General features: G+C 52.1%; 1 protein-coding gene across 9 annotated transcripts in view; it reads left to right on the top strand.

Moving 5' to 3' along the window:
* CASZ1 (castor zinc finger 1) overlaps nt 1-12,290 on the top strand; it is a 189,503-nt gene that overhangs the window by 24,272 nt on the left and 152,941 nt on the right. For 5 of the 9 annotated variants that reach the window (XM_079326038.1, XM_079326043.1, XM_079326037.1 and 2 more), the window contains exon 2: nt 10,095-10,238. The exons of the other annotated variants lie outside the window; for them this stretch is intronic. The gene's annotated coding sequence lies outside the window, so the exon portion shown is untranslated. The remainder of the gene's footprint in view (nt 1-10,094; nt 10,239-12,290) is intronic. 9 annotated transcript variants of the gene reach the window in all.

The raw sequence follows: 12,290 nt of genomic DNA, 5'->3' as shown, positions 1-12,290 counted from the left end.
CCTGGATTTGCAGTTTGTGCCCGGTTGGTGCTGTGCAGGGTCTGGTGAGGTGTTGTGTGCTGGTGTGTGCAGGAGATTGGTGATTTCTGGCTGGGCTGTCTGCAATGTCCTGCCCTTCAGGACACACGGGGAGCTGAGCAGCATGACATGCTGAGCAGGAGGGCAGCTTCTGGTCAGGCGCTTGTATTTTTGCTGCCTTAGCTGCAGTTATAAATTCCTCACTCTGGCCTTTCACTTTTGATATTTTTCCCTTGGCCAAATCCAAGTTGGTTTTGTTACCTCCGGCTCCCTGCAGATGCGGCAGCTTCAGGCAATGAAATATGCTCCAGCCTTTAGAGGGAGGACAGGGAACCTGCTGCTGGGAATCTGAGATGGAGAAGGGTTCCGGGAACGGGAGCAAGGCTTTGCCTTCCTTCAGCCCTGGTTGCATCCACGTGCATGTGCAAAACCAGCAAGGCTGCTGGTTGTGTGCTGGGAGGATAGATCAAGGTGCTCTGGAGCGCTGCAGGATTTACAGTGTGGATTATAAAACAGGCAGCAGCGTGTGTAGGTGGCACTGAGACATGATTGCCTCTCCTTGCCACTCCCCACTTGGGCAAGCAAGGTCAGCATGGCTCCTAAATTAATACATTCTATAATAAAATGGGTAGATTTGGGAGCAGTCGTAGTATTTGTGGCTAAAAGGGAAAAAAGGGAAGTAGCTGGGTTTGTCTGAGCTTCCCCTGGAACTAGATATGGAGGAGTGCAGTCCTAGTGACTGGACATGAATTTTTATGGTGGATGTGACAATGTGCTTTAGGTTCCTGCAGCATTTCTCTCCTTGTTTTCCCAGCAGTGCTCAACAAAGTTGGAATTTCAGATTCGTGTTTCAAACCATTAAAAAGCTTGCATGTATCTGTAGGACTGAGGTGATAGTGCATAGGAGGGAGAAGAGAGGAGTGTTTTGCTGGAGTGATGCTGTGGAGTGTGGTCCTGTGCTGTCCAATGTTCAGTGTCTGGAACTGGACTGAGCTTACCATGATCCCTCATTGGCAGCTCTGGGGCTGCTCATGGAACAGGGAGCCCAAAGGTGCTTCTTTGGTCACCGTGTCCATGGTGGGAGCCCTGAAGGGCTGCACTGCTGCACAGCAGCTTCTCCACTCAGGCAGTTCCTGGGGAAATCGCTCCTCTTTCCCCAGTAGTGGTTGGGAGCAGAGGAGCACAAAGCCCAGCCTGACTGAGAGGCAGTGCCAGGGATTATGGAATTACTAGGAAGAGTTGAAGTAATTCTGCATATCCTGCTACACGATCACCACATCCCCATGGATCTGGTGGAGGTCGCAGGACTTGTCTGAGAGATGAGGAGCTGAGGGAGGGCCTGGAGGCTCCCTAGGGCTGCTGGCTCAGGGCCCCTTGCACTCTGTGGGAAATTCCCTTACCCCTCGTGGACGTCTGCACCTGCGGATCCAGCAGCAGCTGTTTGAGGTTGGAGGAAAGGGTGGGAGTTTATCCTGGAGGGCCTGCCCCTGTCAGCAGCCCAGGGTGCATGGGGGATCTGCCAGGAGCAGGTGAATGCACACAGGAATGATGCTGGAAGCCAAGGCCAGTCCTGCTGATGTGGCCCTTTCTCCTGCAGCAGATCATAAAATATGGCTCAAATTTTCATTACGGCCTCTATTGATTATCTTTTGGGACAGATGAAATATAGGGAACATTAAATTTAAAAAAAAAGGGGAAATATTTGAATGAGTTTGGGAGGTCGATGCCAGAAAGGCTGACGCACCGAGCCTTACCGGCATTTTCCTTCTCTCTGCATCTGCTGAGCCCTTACCTTGGGGCAGCTGCCCAGGGAGCTCCCCCTGCTCCCCCCAGCTGCCCTCGGGGAGGGCAGGCTCTGGGCTAGGCCAGGGGACAGTGCTGGAAGACTTGGCTGCTCTTCCAGAGTCCTGCCCCATGCCACAAGTTGTGCCTTCTCTGGGAGGTCACCCCGAGGAACTTCCATTCACAGTAATTCACAAGTGTCTGCCTGGCACCTACTTTGGGATTCTTGAACAAAAGGGGAGAACGAGGGGCTGGGAAATGACCAGGGAATTAATGGGGAAGAGCCAGGTCATTGCATTTGGTGGCACATTTGGATCTGGTGTAAATATGTCTGTGGAGGCCAGCAGTGAATCAAAAAAGTCGTGATGGGCTTTGCAACTTCTCTCTCTTTCCCTGCACCCAGGGGAAGGTCATTGCCCTCATCTCTCCTGTGTGAGAGGTCAGTACTCCTCTCTGCGGGGTTCATGGGGCACAGGAACTAATTCTTGATGGGGTTTGTGGTCAGGGACCTTTGGCTTCATGTGAGAGAAGTGTCAGGAGTGAATCATCCTGCTGTCAGTGTGGCACACCAAAGTCAAACCAGCCAGAGAAACTCCTGGCTTCTCACCTGGATCTGACCAGCTCTGTTTTTGAGGATGATCCTTGAGCTTTGTTCCAGAGGACTTTCTTGCCCATTCAGTTTTTCCAGGTTGCACCATATGCCACACAATGCCCTGTACAGGAGCTGGCTTGGTAAGCTTTGTCCTCGCCTCACTTCCCTGCCAGTATCCATGAGAGGGATTGAAATCCTCTAACCTGAAATGCCACAGCCCTCTTCCAGCAGCTGGCAGTGGGGAATACTGGATTTTACCCCTTTGTAAAGAGCCACAGTTCAGAGCAGTCTCCCATTTCCCAGTGGTAGCAGGAGAGTTCTGGAGCAGACACACAGGAGCTGGGTGGCTGTGAAATCCTTTCTCTGTGCATTGTTCCTGGATTGTTTTCTGTCAGTCAGGCCAGCAGCCAGTGCTCCTGAGGAATTCTCTGTTTTCTTTTCTAAGACTGAGAAGAATGCAGCCAGGGTCCCTCTCCAGCCACCCACAAGACAAACATCCCCCTCCCAAATGCTCATTGGTGTCTGGGCACGGGGTCCTGCGTGGCACAGTCCTCATACCCCACTGCTGCAGAGAAATGTGGGGGCCCCTTGTCCCCTCACCATCCTTCGGCTGCCAGCACCCCTGGCTGCTGTCCTGCAGGTCAGATGGAGCACCTGAAGCACCCTCTCTGCTTTTGGGTACACTTTGTGCTGCAGGGGAGCCCTTTCCCACCGTGCGTGCGGATTCCCGGTTACCTGGTCACAGCCACTGGGGTGAGTTTTACCAAAGCTGCCTCTGCCAGAGCCCCTGCCCGTGGAACACCTTGTGCACTCACTGGTGTGTCTGTGTGAGATAAACCAGCTGGAGGAGGTGTGAACATCCCCCGCTCGTGGCAGATTTCGGTGCTGGTGTCCGGGACCACTGTTGTGAGTGCTAAATGCACAGTTGCTTGTGTGAGTTTGACTTCCCTGCAGATCCCTGCTGATTTCACAAGACATCCACCCATTGGCTTCACCTGGGCAAATGCTAAAGGTGGTGGTTTCCATGGCTCCACCGCCTCGCTCGGGCGACACACCCTTTTTGTGTAAGCTGGCTCCCTGGAGTCGATTGTTTTTTGGCAAACAGCTTCATAAACTCCTCCAACAATTAAACTGGAAAGAAAAAAAAAAATAAAATAACCAAACCAAACACAACAAAACCCGCGCATTACGGGTGAGACTGCAAACAGGTTGGAGCAATCCCCCGCAGCTCCATCGCCAGCAGCTCTGTCCCTCTGTCCCAGCCGGGCAGGGGAGCAGCCCCAGCCGCACTGAGCTTGGTCTGGGAGGCGCCTGGGCTGCCCCAACTCACCGAGCTGCAGGGAGCTAACAAACATGAAGGAAAAGGTCATGTTATTCACTTTTATTTTTTCAAAGCTGCAAACATCCCTCTCTCTCTGGGAGGGGAGGCTGCACAGATGCCAGCTCAGATTAATTTAAATATTTACCAATCCCATTTTTTTTTTTAATTGTGTGTTTGTGTTCTGTTTGTGTCCCATAAAATACCTGGTGTTTTGGGCGTACCCCGTTTGCAGGGTGCATGAGATCACACTGAAAAAATGCAGTGAAAAACATTTTCATGCCACGACACATCAAATAGGATTTTGAATTAAGATGAAGATTTCTTCCCTCTCTTTTTATCTCTGAAGTTTGGGTGAAAGGGTCTTCTTTTTCTGTTTCTTTTTAAAACTCTTTTACTTAACTGGCTAGAAAAATGTAATGGAAATCCTTTAAAAGTTGCTTTTGCTTTATCTCACTGTGTCAAACATGAAAGGCAGCTGTTGGTGCTGGTCAGAGCCCCCATTAGTGCGTGTTTCTGTGCTGGATATTGGTGTGTTCCAGCAGGTAGGCAGTGAGCAGGAGGGAAATGCAGAGCCTGGAAGCCAGAGCCAGCTCTGAACTCCTGAGAGTGCTCAGCTCAGCTCAGCTCGTTTCCCTGCCTGCCAGACTGGCTTTGGTGAGGGTGTCTTTGCTGTTTGTCAGCCCTGGCACAGGAGTCTTGTTCGAGTGCAGGGCTCCCAGCTGAGTTTCCTGCTGAGCTCTCCAGGGCAGTGACCCTGCGGTGGTGCCCAGCACCCCTGGGCACAGATGCTCGTGGGCCCGTGTGCCGCAAGGGCTGAGCATGGCCCAGGACCCAGTCTGGCCACTGGCATGTTGTCCCCTTTGGTATGGGATTTTCTAAATGCTGTTGGCCGTGGAGACTTAATGTTCCCCTAGGAGGGAAGTTTTCTTTGTGGATTCAAGCAATGAAAGCACTACTGGTGTTCACCCCACCTCCTTTTAATTCTTTCCATGCCCATTGGGTCATAGTCTGATCCCATCTACATCTGGGAAAGTACAGAGCTGTTCTGTGGAAAGATGGAGCACCTTCAGACAGAACAGTCCCACTGGGATCAGGACCTGGCCACCCCCAGACGCCTCACCTCCAGTGGGTGCCTGCTCACCTCTTTGGGCTCGGCCCAAAGCACGAGTCTTCCTCAGGGGCTCTTGGTCCTGCACGTGTAAAGGATCCCAGCTCGAGCCTCCCCACCACGAGCAGCACGTCTGGAAATCTCCGGGTCAGGAGAGACCTGGGGGCGAGGGCAGGGGCAGGGCCAGCCCTGCCAGCTCAGGGACCACTGGGAAGCTGCACACAGCCAGGAGCCAGTGCTGGGACACTGGGCAGGCTGCTGTGTTAAAGCCCTCCAGGCTGTCACTGGGGGATATCCATGTGTGCATTTCTGTGCGAGAGGGGATTGGCACTGCTGGAATGTGAGTCCTGTATTCCTGCTCTGCTGTGGGGAACAGAAAAAAGAAGGGGAAGAATCAGGGCGGATGTGCAGGGAGGGCAACAGTTGGTTTGCCCGAGCCATTTGCCAGAATTTGAAAGTGGATCTGTCACTTTTGAGGAATGGAGGGTAGTGGAGGAGAGATGTGTGAATGTGAACACAGCTCTTGCCTCGGTGTCCCAGGAAAATGCCAAAGCACGGGATGGCAAGGAGCAGTACTTACCCCGCAGCTTCAACTCCCACCCCTGCACTCTTTGATCACTTATTACTTTGCTATTCCTTCGGCTTCTTGCTCTAATTGTTACAAAATCTCTGTGCTTTGGGAGGGGTCCAGGACTCCAGGGCCCAATTGCATCTGCCCTGATTCAGAAAGTGGGTCACGCTTCTTGGTCTGGGAAGAAGATACTCATCTTGCTTAGCATGATATTTATTAGGAGATAGAGAAGGGAATGCAACCACGCTGTTGCCTAGAAAATTGCTCTGGGGGGATAGCAAAGGACTTGCGAGGGCAGAGCGTGTAAAGTTCTTGTGCACCCAGTGCCTGCTGAAGCCTTGCCTGTTCCTGTGCCTGCACTGCCTGCTTCCCTCCCTGAGACATGGTGAGGGTGGCAGGACAGCAGGGGAACTGGCAGGAGAGGCAATTCCTGGCTGCTCACCCAGCAGCTGCCAGGCAGCAAAGGGCTCCTTTTGTTTCTTGGAGCAGAGGCTGGTGAGAGTAGAGACAGGGGAAGACAGTATCCAGTTTCTTCATAAAGACATGCTGTTTCTCAGTCAGCCTAAATGGGCTGGGGTTTGCTGCTGGACAAGTGACCAGCACCCTCTCCAAACACTTGGCAAGGTGTGACACAGTGCCCTGTAAAAGCCACAACTCTCCTGCAAAGAGCAAGGAGAAAGCCTTGATCCAAAGCCCAGAGTAATTTATTGTGTGCTGTATCTATCTCTCATTAAGCAACAGGGAGAAGGAAACTCAGTACACAAAACAGATGATGATGATGATGATGATGATGATGATGATGATGATGATGATGATGATGATGATGATGATGGGTCCAGCATTGCTGCAGCAGGGTCTCAGAACAGGCACTGCCTGACCTGGGACAGGGAGGGTGGAGGGGAGCTGGGAGAGCACAGCTGATCCTGCCAGGCTGGCTGGGCCTGTGCTGCTGCTTGCTGTGAAATCACCCTCAGGATTATCCAAAGGAAGAACTGGCAACTCCAGTAACTTGGAGGGCCAGATCCTCAACTCATTTAAATTGGCATGACTTCACTAAAGCCACTGAAACTGCAGTGATTTTACACCAGGTGAGCATCTGGTGCAGAATCTGCTGAAAGAATAAGACAAAGAGGTCACGGAAGAGAGGTTTGGTGGAGCCCACTTTCAAGGCTGGGGATTCTTGGGCTGCCCTGAGCGGAGGGTGGGTCAGCACATGGTTTCCAGATCTGGGACAGCCTGGAGGGGCTCTGAATGCTGTGGCTGTGGCGAGTGCCAGAGCACTGCTCTCTGGGCAGGGAGGTGCAGCCGCCTCTTTGCCTGCACTCTGGAGCAGGTCTTGGGAGGGGCTGCTGAGAGTGTCCCCTGCCAGTGTTTGCTGCTGGTGGCAGGGACAGGAGTCGGAGACACCGGCACCTGCTGGGCCGTGGCTTGTCCTCAGGGTGCCCTGAACCTGGCATGCCCTTCCCTGCATTTTCAGCAGCGTTTGTGTCCCCTGCAGCCTGTGATGGCCCTGACTAAGGCTGGCCAGCAGCTGTGGCTTCAGCCTCACGTCCCTGCCACCTCGAGTTTTAATCTTGCAAAACCTGTGAGATGGTGGGAGAAGGTTTTCTCTTTAGAAAGGACAGGAGCCAGCATCCCAGAGCATGGGGCATGCCCCAGATCCTGCTCCATTGGGCGGTGTTAACTCGTGTGCAGGAATTGTTGGTTCCTGGTGTGGTAGGACAGATGTTTTCCCAGCTCTGCACCTTGTTCCAGGTGGGGGTGTTATGGGATGTGCACAGGAAGGTGCTGTCACATGTTTGTGACATGTTTGGGTTGTTTGCTGAAAGCCCAGGCCCTCGGGACCTGTTGGGATGCACAGGATTCCCTCCATGCACTCACGTCCGGGGTGGATCTCGACAGAGTTTGGGCAACTCCCGGTGGAGCAGCTCGGGGCCGGAAATGAAGAAGGGATAAAATATCCACTGAAACTCCTGTAGGATGTAATTACCTGAGCTGGAAGCTGGCCAGGCCAGCAGGCACTGTGCACGGTGTGCTGGCATCAGAAGCACCCAGCACTGGAGCAGGGTGCTCGGGATGAGCAGTGGTGCTTGGGTGAGGACAGGGCTGCTCCTGGACGCTGCCCCTGGGCGCATTTCCCACAGCAGCTTTTGGAGTCACTCGGGGTTTGTTTCCATGGCTGTTCCTTGCAGGTGCCATGGTGCCTATAAAATGCTCTGGGGAAGCTCCATGGATGGATAGCCTTATCCTGACTCCCATTCAAATGCTCCTACTTTTCGATGTAAAAGAGGAAAATCTTTTTAAATTACTGTGGGTCTCACTAACAAAAAATCCAAAACCAAAAAACCCACCCCAACAACTAAAAAACAAAAAACAAACAAACAAACAAACAAAAAAATTAAAACAAAACAAATTTAAAAAAAAAGAAAAAAAAAAAAAAAGAAAAAAAAGAAAAACCAACCCCAAACAAAAAAACCCAAAGGAAATTGACTTCCCAAAAATTACACTAAGCTAACATTGGAGGCCTGGCACAAATCCATGTTAGCCAGGAAACTCAGAATTAACCAGTGCACTCCCATGGCTGCTGGGAAGGGCTGTATTCCAGCAGGGCAGGCCAAAGCTTTCGGACCCGGGGAGGAAAGTTCTTAACGAGTCTCTGAAGGTGTTTTCGTGCACCTCCATGCATGCCACCCCCCTCATTAAACCCCAGCATTATATGCAGGGGCAGTTTATTCTTTGGGGAGAGGGTTGACAACGGGCTGCTGGTGCTCAGATGGGGAAGTGACAGCAGCCCCTGGCCCAGCTCCTTCCCCAGGGGCTCTGCTGGGGGAGCAGGGATGGAGCAGGGACCTGCAGCCTGCTCGGGGCTGGGGAGCTGAGCCCAGGCTGACAGACAGGACAAAACTGACTCTGCTTTCTGACTTGCCCGTGACACTACAGCCCATAAATCAGTGTGACTGACAGCCCTAGCTCAGCTCAGGGGGAAGGGAAGGGAAGGGAAGGGAAGGGAAGGGAAGGGAAGGGAAGGGAAGGGAAGGGAAGGGAAGGGAAGGGAAGGGAAGGGAAGGGAAGGGAAGGGAAGGGAAGGGAAGGGAAGGGAAGGGAAGGGAAGGGAAGGGAAGGGAAGGGAAGGGAAGGGAAGGGAAGGGAAGGGAAGGGAAGGGAAGGGAAGGGGATCATGGCAGGAGGCATCTCTGGCCCCACGGGTCACAGGAGGAGCCTGCCAGCAGAAAGTGCAGCTGGAGTGGCAGGTCAGAGCAGCCTGAACTGCAGAGAGGAGGGGAAGGGGACTGGTAAAATACCTGCTGCCTGCTGCTTGCCTGGGGCTGGCACTGCCAGTGCTGAGTGCCTGCGAGGCTCCTTTCACTCCTGGCTTTGGAAGAGTGTGGAACAGGCTCCTGCACAGGTGGAGGCTGGCACCGTGTGCCCAAGGGCCAGCCAAGCCTCTGCTGTCCCCAGCAGCCCGGACTGCCAGCCTGCCTTTGCCATGAGTTTTCACAGCATTGGAGCAGACAGCAGACCTGAGGACAGAGCATTGATAGGATCTCATTTCAGGGGCTGGGGGAGGCCGGGATGTGTTAAGGCTGAAAATATTTACAGGTTTTGAAGTTGAAACACAAACAGGAAAAGCCCTTTAAAAAGTGAGTGTAGTGGATATTCAAAACAGGGATTGCCATGGAAACGCCACAATATTTGCTTAAATTGACACAAAGGTTGCTGGTTGCAGGGTTCTGACTTCTTTGGCTCCATTTTCTTTGGCCCGACACCTATCACAAGTTGATCTCAACAACCCTCTTTTGTTTTGCTTCTTTTATTTTTGTCTGATGGAAATTTAAAAAAAAAACAACAAAAAAACACAGACCAACAACAGAACCCTCCAGTCTACAAATCCACCTCATAGAAGTGCCTGAAGCTTCTGAGCTTCTGACAAGGGTTGGAGCTAAGGCATTTTATAATTTTGAAAGTAAGGTAAAAGTTTGGGGTTTTTTTATTTTAATCTGTGCATTTTTTCATTTCCTTCAATGCTGGAGTAGAGGGGAATTGTCTTAACTGTCTAGGGAGAGCAGGGAGAAGGGTGAAACCTGTTGCAAAGGTAGCAGCATGCACCCAAGGAGCACAGGGCTTTTGCAGTCCAGCTCTTAAACCAAAACTTGAGAGATTTAGATGCAGTTCCCAGTTCTGCCTCAGATTTGCCAAGTGAGCTTTGACAAGTCCCTTAGTTTCTGTGGGCCTGACTAAACTGCAGATAATGATTCTCCTTCGTCTCAGCTGGTGGTGTGTGTGACATCTTTGGGCACGGGGTTTGCAGTGGGGCTGGCAAGGTGTTCTGTTCAAGGAGGGGTGGCAGCCCTGGCTCCCAGGAGCTCAGCTGGCTGCAGGACAAGCTCTGTGCTGGAAGTCCTTGGGGCTGGAGGCTTCTGCCGCTGAGCACCCCGGATTTTCTCCTGGGGAAGGTGGGAGAGTGATGCCCACGCCCGGGGGGGTTGGTGCCCGTGTTGGGGTGCCCCCCATGCCCAGGGAGGTTGGTGCCCGTGTTGGGGTGCCCCCCCATGCTCAGGGGGGTGGGCTGCCCTGCCCTGCTCCCTGCTGTGTGACCAAGGGCTCGGCTCTGGGGGTGGCGTCACTGCTTGTGCTCGTGATTCACCTCAGCCTCGGTGCTGCTCAGGAGCCAATGTTCATTTCCTTTTGAAACTCTTCTCAGGGAAAAGAGACTTCACCAAGTGAAGGGAGGCCATCTAATTCACACTGTCTTCACCTGAGACCACCTCCAAAGCAAAGAGCCTGACTTCTCTCCTGCCTTTGCACACTGGAATGGACCTTGAAGCCGGTGACTTCTCAATGCAAGGTACTAGCTTTTGTTCTGTGATCAAACTGTTCTGAAGCAGGACTGGAGTGCATGATTTTGGCACTCCAGAGCTTTCATTCCAGTTCTTGGGAAGTCTCTAGCCCGTGAAGTTTGAAAGAGCAGCGGGAAATCAGTGGTAAATGCATGGTGGAATGTTGGTTTGGCTTGGGCTGGGTTTGCCCCTGCCCAGCTCTGCACAGACTCCCAGCTGACACAGCACAGCTCTGGTTCCAGCAGCTCTTGCTCTTTACCTTCTTCCCAGCGAGCTGCTGTGCAGTGTTAACAGTTGGCTGAGTTGTACACACGGGAGTCCCCTGGGTGAGCACTGTGTGGGACAGTTTCTGATTGACTTGTTTCATAAAAGGACTTTGAGGATGTCTGTGGTCACGGTGGGTAACTCAGAGAGGTTGTGAGGGGGTGGGACTGTTTCTAAAAGCTGTTTTACTTTCTTCTCTGCTTGGTTGCTGTCACAGATGCTCTGCAAAGAAAGGTATGACACACAATTGGGATAATAGGTTTCTTGTCAATGGGTTGTGGATTTGGGAGGTACCTGGTGGCACTGCCATACTGCTGCAGGTACAGGGGGCTGTGTCTGGCCTTTGCATGACATCACATGGGCTCTGCAGGGCAGAGAGGAATCAGGAGCTATCTCCATCCTGTGCTGACATCATTAAATGCTGATAGTGCCTGCATGGATGAAGATCAGCAACTGAAGTGCCTGAGGGGATTCTGTATCATCATGTTCCTCTGTTTTTTGCTGCTATGCCATAAATGATACCTGGGCAAAGCAGGATGTCCAAAGCTTTGTGAGTCACAGGTGCAGCTGAGACCTGAATGGAAGGGTCTGGGTGGAGGGGACATGGGAAAAGTCACAGGGCTCAGATGTTGCTCTGGGGCTCCAGATGTCCCTCTCCACTGCTGGCTGTGTGTGGCACAGAGGAATTTACCTGAATAATTGTTCTTAGCATTCTGAGTGCCCTAGCCCTGCCTGCAAGAATAGCAGCCACGATACTCTAAGGCTCAGCAGGTCTTAGTTCTTGCTGTGTGTGCTGAGTGTTTTCAGTCAGTCTGCCAGGAAAGAGTGTGCTCCAGGATGGGATAGGGCTGAGCTGTGCCTTCCCACACCTTCCTAGTGCTGAAACACCTCCAGGGGCTGGCATGCTTTATTTGGAAAGCCTGGTTTTGAGCTACTAGTGTAGTGAACTCTGGCCTTTATCCCTGTGTGAGCTGCTCTGGTACTTGTGTCCCCTCTCAGAGCAATGCCTTCCCAGGCCTCCAGAGGCAAGGGAGCTTCCCAAACAGGAGCTCTGCCTGAGGGAATAAGGCAAAGGACATGAAGAGCCTTGAGCTTTTACCAAATAAGATACAAGTTCTCAGGTTTGACTGCAGCAGGTGAATTTTCCACCAAACACCCTTATGTGCCTCTCCAGAGAGGTCCAACATCCAGGGGGAGAAAACTCTGCTGAGGAAGCTGGCTCATAGGTTCTGGGTGATTTTCCATCACAAGGAGCTTCTCCTGTGACCCCTGTCACAGGTTTCTGCTTGTGTAGCTCCTGATAGTGAAACCCCTACATTGTCCCTCTGACCTGGACCTGGGACGAGCAGAACCTCTGAGACAAGAAGGTAAAAGAGAGGAGGAGACTGATCCATCAGGAATTCTCTAAGTGCTGAACTGATCCTTGAGGTTTATGTTCTTGCAAATCAGTTATCCTTTTCCACAGTCTGCTCCAGATCTCCTGGGTGCATTGCTGGGAGTCCTTCAGGGGCTGCTTCCTGAGGGACAGTAGCTCATTAGAGACAATAGAAATGTTTCCCTGGACTCCAGCTGTTTTCTGAGATCCCCCTAGTTCTACAAACATCACTGCAGTGAAGGAGATGCATTTAGCCTTTCAGGCATGTGGCTTTGTGATCTCTCGTGCTCTGGACTAGAAATCCCTGTGTTCCAGTCTTCAGCCCTAGAGCAAGTTGTATGGCTTCTACTTTCAAAACAAGCTCAATTTACTTTGGGCTACAGAGGCTGTTTGCACGTTCTCCAGAGCCCATCTCTAGGCT

The sequence above is a fragment of the Erithacus rubecula genome (assembly GCF_903797595.1).
Source record: "Erithacus rubecula genome assembly, chromosome: 24".
Lineage (NCBI taxonomy): Eukaryota > Metazoa > Chordata > Aves > Passeriformes > Muscicapidae > Erithacus > Erithacus rubecula.
Note: the sequence above shows the minus strand (reverse complement) of the source record. Positions and strands in the feature narration are given on the sequence as shown.